The sequence below is a fragment of the Embiotoca jacksoni genome, unplaced genomic scaffold, assembly GCF_022577435.1.
Source record: "Embiotoca jacksoni isolate LCO1_2020_lvr unplaced genomic scaffold, fEmbJac1.0.p SCAF_11, whole genome shotgun sequence".
Taxonomy (NCBI): Eukaryota; Metazoa; Chordata; class Actinopteri; family Embiotocidae; genus Embiotoca; species Embiotoca jacksoni.
The window spans coordinates 4,321,414-4,330,256 of NW_027185241.1; the positions used below are offsets into that span (position 1 = coordinate 4,321,414).

Here is an 8,843-nt window from a genome sequence, read left to right on the forward strand (position 1 = left end):
ATGTCTCTGTGTGCTTGCCTTTAAATTAGATTTTGCTAGGGATAGATATTGTCTTAGATTTTGGATATTGCAATATTGCGATATGACATGAATGTGGTCTTTTCCAGGTTTTAAAAGCTGCAGTCAGGTAAACTGATGACATTTTCTGAACTTACCTGACTGTTTTAGTTGTTATATTATTTTGATTTTACCCAGTCATTATATCAAAATGACAGATAATTATTCATCAAAAATCTCATTGTGTAAAGATTTGAAAGCATCAGTAGTCATCTCTAAAGTGTTATCACAACAACAATATCAAGGTATTTGGTCAAAAGTATTGTGATATTTGATTTTGTCCATATTGTTTCCAACATTACAAACAGCACCATTATAAAAATGAAGATGAAAATGACGGACATGACGGATTTTTTTTTCTAAGATCAATATTCTTCTCAAGACCTTGTCATAGCAAGCGTAATATCAAATAATAAAATGGGAGAAAAAGATATTTATGGTGTGATAATTATAATAAATTATTGATTTATTTCCCAGGTAATCCTGAGCAAAAAGGTTTGAGAATTATGTTTAATCTGGTTAGACTTGTGTGAGTATGATGATGTACAAAGTGGGATACTTAAAAAAAATACAATGAAAAGGAAAGAAAGAAAGAAAGAAAGAAAGAAAGAAAGAAAGAAAGAAAGAAAGAAAGAAAGAAAGAAAGGCAAACATTGAAAGTCACTGCCTTTAGTTTGTCTCTTTAATGAAGCCTATAGCTCTTCAATTTTAAATGCTTGCAGAGACAAAAACACTTTCTCTTCATCTCTAACACACATGCACACGCGCACGCGCACACGCACACGCACACACACACACACACACACACACTAAAGGTGGTCTGATCCCTCCACTATACTCCCTCCGGCTACTTCGACATGTGCCAGTTTTCTCACGCCGTGCATTACAGACTTGATGCTGCGTGATCATCTTGGGAAGCAAACACGACATTTATTTCGACTTCCATCGGGAGGAAAAAGGCTGGCAGTGGCCCGGGTGAGGTCACCCAACAACACGAGTGAGAGAAAGAGAGCGCGAGAGTGAGAGAGCGAGAGAGCGAGGTCGGCGTATGCGGCTGTTTGGATGTTTGTTCAAATAGGCTGCTCTTGTGTAGTCACTGGGAATTTCCACAGTCATTCTAGCACTCACTGCCACTCTCTCACTCTTTCTCCATGTCTCAGTCTTTCACAGTCGTCTTTTGTCAATGTTACACTGAGAGACACACACACACACACACACACACACACACACACACACACACACACACACACACACACACACACTTTGACAAAAAGACAATATAATTGGAATAATCTGCCATGGTAAGATACGCCCAAAATGAGAGAAATTAAAAGGCTGGCACAGGATCAGGCACACTCACTGATGCAAGATTACAGGCTAAATACAATGACACGCACAAACGGCACGCGCGTGCGCGCACAGACACACACACACACACACACACACACACACACACACACAAACACACTCACACTCTTGTACGCAGGAGTGCGCATATGTGCTCCTCTCGATTAAGCTCAGCAACTGACCAACATGTGCAAATGCCTGAGCCCTACAAATACAGATATGAGCAAACACACACACACACACACACACACACACACACACGTTAATTCAGGCCGCACACACACACTCACACTTCCCGTCTGAGAAACTGGAAAAGTTTGTCTCATGCACACATAAGGTGACCTTGTTGTTAACTGGTTGCTTGCCGTAACAAACAATACTCGGTATGAACGAGTAGCACACCAGTTCCACTTCCTGCGTTACAGAGAAGCATCTCTTCTCGGGACTGAATGACTAATAAACAACCCGAGTCGTCTTTCATACACACTCACCTCGGCCTCCGCTTTTTTGACCTCTGCCCTGACACGACACATTATTTATCGTATAAACACGCCATAATTTCTATTAGAAGTGACGACTTCATTACTCCACATTTTCCTTATTTTGCTACATACTGTCAGTACACACACACACACACACACACACACACACACACACACAGGAAATACATTTCTATATCTGTGCATTATTACCACAATACGGCTGCTAAACGTATACAACTAACGAGGATGAGCTGCGTTTAATTTAGCCTAAATGTGTGAAGAAAAAAAAATGCAACGGATCCAAAGAGAAAACTCTGATCTTTTCATAAAAAGTAGTTTGATCTTTGAAAGCTTCGAAGGGAAATGAGTCGCATATTATCAATCCAAAATACGGCGCAAATAATTGGCCAAGCAATACTGTGTATTGCACACCATAAACAAAACATGAATAAAGATAATTAGGTGAAGAACACAAACGGAACACTCCCCGATTACAGCCGATAATTGTTCAAATAAGACTTTTGTATTTGTGTAAATTTCGTGTTTAAATTCACCAGACGAAGCTCGGAAAAGACGGAGGAAAACTCCGACTGCAGGAATGTCCCTCTAAAAGAGTCCCAGGCCAAGCAGCCCTTCATTAGAGTCGACGCCGAGGCCCGGACTGGGAGTGCTGGTCCTGTAGACTTACTGGAAAAGACAGGAAGGAGTCAGGGCCACATGGCTGACTGACTGGTTGACAGAATAACTTGCGAGGATCTGATCTTAGCTCAGAAAAATGCGTTTGGTCATGCTCTTGGCCCTCCAAAATGCTCTAGGCTTTGGCTGATTAGCCAGCAGCAGGCACGTGCGCGCGTTCACGTTCTGTAATTTTTGAAGGTACTGGACGCCACAACAGATTATGTGCACAACATGCAGATAACAGAAGAGTTTAAGAATTAGACACGAGTTAGGTATTTGGCGAAGGTTTGCAACCGGTGTAAAAGAATTTATTCATCAAAAGAAAGACTTGGAAGTTTTTGTGACTAATTTGAATTTTGAAAAACTTTTTAATTCTTTGACTGCGTTCAGCCATCCTTAAAAAAACAACAACCTGACATTGTTTGGACAAGCAACCCTCGTATTCACAGAGTATCATTTGAAATTCCAGACAAAACACAGATGTTGCCAAAGACACCAAACATACTAAATTACAGGGGAAAGTATATGAATCTATGCATGAGCCATTTGTAATTCCTGTGTTGACATATAATAAATGACGTCGAACTGGAATACTTCACAAGCCCTAATCCTTCTCTAAAAGATCAAAAGCATTACACACCGTGTGCTCGACAAGCATCCCCTAAATATAAAATAACTGCTGACTTTTAACTCATTGTGTTTGTTAGATACAATCTAAAAGGCCACAGGCAAGCCTGAATAAAAATGTCCTCTCCTGGTCGCTCTTTTACTGCATAAATCAAAAAAATTAGGAGCCAAAATATAGTGTAGAAAAAAAAATAAATCCTGATTGTCCTCTGGGCTGAATCTGTACGAAGCGGGGAGGAACTCAGTCATAATTTAGGTGATTCGAGACGTCTGCAGCTTCCAGCAGGTTAGAGTGAGATATCTGCTGGTTGGATCTAAAGCGACTGTAAATCCTGAATGGGCAGATAATCAACGTCTCTATGGCGTTGGACTGGACTCCTCCTTAAAACGGTAAAAAGATGCCGTTTCACCCAATAAACACAACGTAAGCCTCCTCCTCCGCCGCGCCACAACACCAAACTTTACACACACGCGCTAAACGCTCTCCCTGGAATTTACAGCGCAGTCATGCACATACTGTTAAACTATCCCTCGGACCTATAGATCGTCACACACTTACACACTCGTCGTGCCACAGAAACATCCACACTCACGGCAGCTCGGTGCATAAGTTTTGCATTTCCACAAGAAGAAACATAATAGAAAATGAATTAAAAAAACGACTTTTATAATTCCTGCATTTTTAGATTAAAATTAAACATTTGTATGCAGAGAGCATCTTGCTGGTGATGTCTTAGCAGGTTGGACACGGGTGCGTGTGAGCGCCCAACGCACACAGAACACTCACAAGGAGATCTCATCTCGACGCTGCAAGAAACGAAGTTGCACAGCATTCATTGAAAGGTCTCTAATAAACCTCTACCTTGACGGCAGTTTACTCAGTCAGTCGTGGAGAATTTAGCCTGTGCCCCACCACAACATGGTACAGGGTGTGTGTGTGTGTGTGTGTGTGTGTGTGTGTGTCGGGGTGGGGGGCATTTGAGCCGCTTACACTACACAAGGTATCCGACTGTATGCGGCTGTCTTCAGGTCGCGTCTACCTCGTTCGACGCTGCATTTGCACCATATGTCAGTGTGGGTGCATACGTAGTTACCAGGCACACTGCAGCTCATCCCTCTCCTAAAGGCATTTTATGGGTGTCTGTATGGGTGCAGGGCTGCAGTGACGGGGACAGGGACGGGGATGGAGACGTGCGACGGCACAGCAGAGGAAGTGCGGCCGTGACAGTGAAGCCCACCGCGGCCCACGTACACTTCAGCATGGCAGGGCGGCTTTGCCCTTAACTGGGTCACAGGGGAACACGCTCACATGAAACAGCAAAAAAAAAAAAAATACAAATACAAATAAACATAACATGCTCTCTGCTGCGCACACACACACACACACACACACACACACACTTTGGTTCATTTGAGTGAGCGAGAAGTGATTGCTCAGGCAACATGACACAAGTAAAAGAAAACATTTTTTGTTCGATGAAGCAAGAGGATGAGCTGATGAAGTGTGTGTGTGTGCGCGAGCGTGTGTGTGTGTGTGTGTTTGAGCATGCAAGTGTATGAGTATGCTTGTTATGGAAAACATCCATTGTGATTTGGCATGGCAGCTGTTTAGTTGAAGGAATATCTGAATATGGATATCATATCAATAAAAGAGAAACACTGAAGCCTGGAATTTGTGCATTGATCTGGAGGTTGTAGCATACATCAGAGGCGACAGTTCCTGTTTGGGACCAAATGGCAGAACTGCCAATGCCACATCAATGACCAGCTGCTCAACAAGCCATGCAGAGATGCCTATGTGCACCCATCAGGGCCACACAAGTGCAATAAAAGAGGATATAAGGAAAACACGCCACAGATGAGGACACTTGGAAGTCCAAAATATCATTAAATTCCAAATCACTGAAAATATACCACAAGGAGAAATATGACCAAACTGTTTAGGAAAAAAAAAAAACTGCCCAGTCAGAGATGTCAAGGGTGCATCGACACTGATTGCGGGATTGCAGTGCAGAAAAGTGGAGCGTCGGCGAGGGAAAAGCCGAGAAAACACCGAACGCATCCCCGGCTTCTTTTGCGCTGATCTCTGTGAGTACTACGAGAGGCGCTGCACAATGTCAAAGGAGTATTATGACTGGAGGCAGTCAGGCGGTCTGCTGTGCTGCACGGTGCTCGGTAACAAACACAAACAACCGGTTTCAAGTGACGTTTTATCGTCCCAACTAGTCGGGCCCTAATTCTTCCTCGTATGTTTGGCATGCAAATACCTACTACGGCGCCTGGAGTACTACACACGCAACCAATCCGGATAAGCTTCCTTCGTGGAGCCGGGGAGAACATTTAAAAAAAATAAAAAAAAAAATGTTAAAAAAAAAATAAAAAAAAAAATAACTTGAGGTGGGGGGAGGGGGGGAGAATAGGAATCTTTTGGTGTTTCGCTCTAGTAAGCAGCTCAGTAACGTTAGTAGTAGTGGAGCTTGTAGTAGTCGTAGTACGCAACGATGGCAGACAACACATAATGACACCATGAGCCAGACCACAAGCAAACGGGAGTGTTATTCTCCCGTTTTCAGCTCCATTTTTTTTTTTTTTTTTTTAATAAATACTAAATTAGCCTGTTAGTAAACATTTAGTCTGCAATGCTGCAAATAGGTCGTTGTTTTTATTATTATTATTATTATTATTATTACTACGCTAGCGCTGCTGCACGCAAAACTCGACAACTAAGGTCAAGGAAAAGTACTCGCACTGGTGGTCACACAAACCGAGGGAAGCAACAAAAAAAAAAACCAACAACCAACATGTTTCCCGGTCGTCTGTGGGACTGCGGTAAAACATTTCAGAAAGTTTTTCGGCTGTTTCACTCCCCACCCCTCCCCTCTCTTTCGGCTCGCGAGCCTTGTCACTCCATTTCTTCGGACGGTAGCGGAACAACCGACCAACGGCTTGGCAGTTGCTTCTCGTCTCGTGCTAACTCGCTCCTTGTGAAAATTGGAAAAATCCGTGTCAGCTGAGCGTCACCTCCCTGCGCTAACTTAGTTTCAACTCACCCAAAACAAGAGATTTTTTTTTTTTTTTCTCCCCTTCGCCGGAGAAAGATTTATGGTCTTATTTTGCTGATGGAGAGGAGGCTCGCGCAACTCGTGGTAACATCCCTCGGCTGTCGGCTCTGACGACCGCGCGGTCCGGACTCACACTTTACTTTTCCTCCGCAAAACATGTCTTTCCCCCACAGAAACTCAAACAAGGATATAAAAAAACTATCGGTCTTCTTTTCCACTACAGTCACAAAATGGTGAATGAAGCGCTAACAGCTGGGCGAACTGACCAATGAGAGGTCGCTGACGGGTACAGTAGCCAATCAGCTTCGGCGTCACAGAGCGGAGGGCGTGGCGGCCTGTCAAAGTCCAGTTGAGAGACGGGGCGATCCAGCCAATGGCGGTGGGGATGCTGAGCCAGACCGGTGTCCTGTCCCAAACTTTACAGTATCCAATAAGAGCTTTGGGAACCATAGGAACAGCATGAGGGAGGGCCAGGAGGAGGGACCAAAAAAAACTGCGAACCAATAGAAAGGCACAAATGTCCCCTCCCCTTCTTAAAAGGAGTATGTTTACCATAATTGACAGCACAAGTGCCATCCCTGAGCAGATAATGCATCAACCCTTCTGCTCGTCCAGAGACAAGTTGATGCAGCAGGATCAAAAGCCCCATAATGCGGTTTAATTCTACTCTGTGAGCTGCCATCCGAACTGTTGTAAAGTGTTTTGTTTTTTTTAATAGTTGTTTTCTGTTATTATTCATGCAGACGGAGGGAAAGCAGTGACACTGAGAAAAATGAGTGCATGTTGGAAAAGTTCGTTTAGGAGCTGGTCAACGCTTGTGTGGTGCAGCCGACGCATCGATGCCCCTTGCAAACCGCTCTCTCCCTCTCTCTCTCCCTCTCCCCCCTCTCCCTTTTCTCTCAGCAACAGACGCTCACTTTCACTGCTCTCGGCCAATGACAGCGCAGCATCCCGCTCGCTCTGACGTCAGTAATCTCCTCGCCCCGCCCACTCCACCGTAAGTCAACGGGACCCGTCTCGGCTGACGTCACTTCCCCGGCAGGCGATTGGACAGGTGAGCGACGTCTCGGGGCCAATGGGCACGCGCTGCGGTGATGTCATCACGAGTGTTGCCACCAGCTGGACCGAGGGGGCGTGGTCTGGCGTAAACTCGGCTAACCCCGTGTTTGCAACTTGCAGCAGGCAGTGGTGTGGAGATGAACCTGTGTGCCGAGTACTCACTGAGGGATGTGCAGGTTTGAGGTGGTGGCTCGTGCGCGAGACGGGAATCCCGCACGAGTGATCAATCTGGTATATGACAAATGCATTGTGGCCTTTAACCTCTGCACAGACGGAGGGAAATTACACGACCTTGCAAAAGATATAGTGCTATAAGAGTTAAACATTACATAATCCCCCTGCTCTGTGCGTAGTAGAAGACCAGACTCGCGCTGAGACAGACAGTCAATGCGGGATCTCACAGGAGCAACGCCCCCTGTTGGTGTGATCTGATGCGAGCATGCTGGCTTTCTGACTCCAGCTCAGTGATGGGAGAGATGAGGTGTGCGGACCTAAAAACAGAAGACAGCTCTGATTGGCTAAACGCAGCGATATATTTTGTAAAAATTTATGTCTACGACTTATGTGTGCTTGCCTGCATTTGTGCACGTGCATGTATGTGTGGAGAAAGAAGGAGAACGACACAGAGAAGGTTGGATACTGATTAAATGTTGATGTAGAGTGACATCTACTTGTACATGTTTGGCACTGCAAGGGATGACCTTTTTTTTTTTTTTTTTTTTTTTTTCCCCCCACAAAAAGTTAAATGTTTCACTCAGGATTAAAACATAAATTCCCAAATCTCAAAAGGTGCATTTTGATTGTGAAATTTTGGATTGAGCCCCACAAACAATTAATTCAATCCATTCAACAATCTGAGTCAAGTAAAAATTGCTTCTCTTTCCAACATCATTAACCAAATAGGCTGGGAAGCAGTCGGAAAGATGTAGTTTTTTTTTTTAATATATAAGATTAATAAGATTGATAAGATTGCATCCTCTCAATATTTTCATTGTTTACGAAATCACTCTCTCATACTTAGTTTCCAAAACAGTCAAAATCAAAAAAATATATATATATTCTTGCGTAAACACATGCCATAAAAGTTTTGCCTAAATTTGGATAGTTTAAACTGAGTTTAGAGTGTTTTACCATTTAAAAAAATCAACCTATTAGTGCTCTCTGGTGGACAAACTCTGAAACCGTGCTATATTCCACACATCTTACTGCATTTACTGTCAGCCAGAGTAAATAAGCAGATCCTGGTCCAGTAAACATATGTAAACAGGATGGAGGACATGCAGGGTTCAAGCAGCCGGTGCAGGTTAAGGACTGGAGGCAGATTGTTTTTTTGTTTTTTTTGGTGACGGCCCTTTGAAGGATTGTTTTACGTGGGATATGAATTATTGGAAAAGAAGGCAGGATAAATTAAGAATCAGATATGGCTGGTGGGGGTGGGGGGGGGCACAGAAACACTGAGTGCACTGTCCAGTGTCACAACTACAAAAGGTTTCTGCAGCCGGGCGTCTGCACTACATACGTGAACGGCGCT

General features: G+C 43.9%; 1 protein-coding gene across 4 annotated transcripts in view; it reads right to left on the reverse strand.

Annotated features, from left to right (window-relative positions):
* The window catches only part of cicb (capicua transcriptional repressor b), a 37,576-nt gene extending 31,084 nt beyond the window's left edge, over positions 1–6,492 (reverse strand). For 2 of the 4 annotated variants that reach the window (XM_069142385.1, XM_069142386.1), the window contains exon 1: positions 6,242–6,492. The gene's annotated coding sequence lies outside the window, so the exon portion shown is untranslated. The remainder of the gene's footprint in view (positions 1–6,241) is intronic. The other 2 variants (XM_069142384.1, XM_069142383.1) reach the window with 1 other exon arrangement.
* Between the last annotated feature and the right edge of the window lie 2,351 nt (positions 6,493–8,843).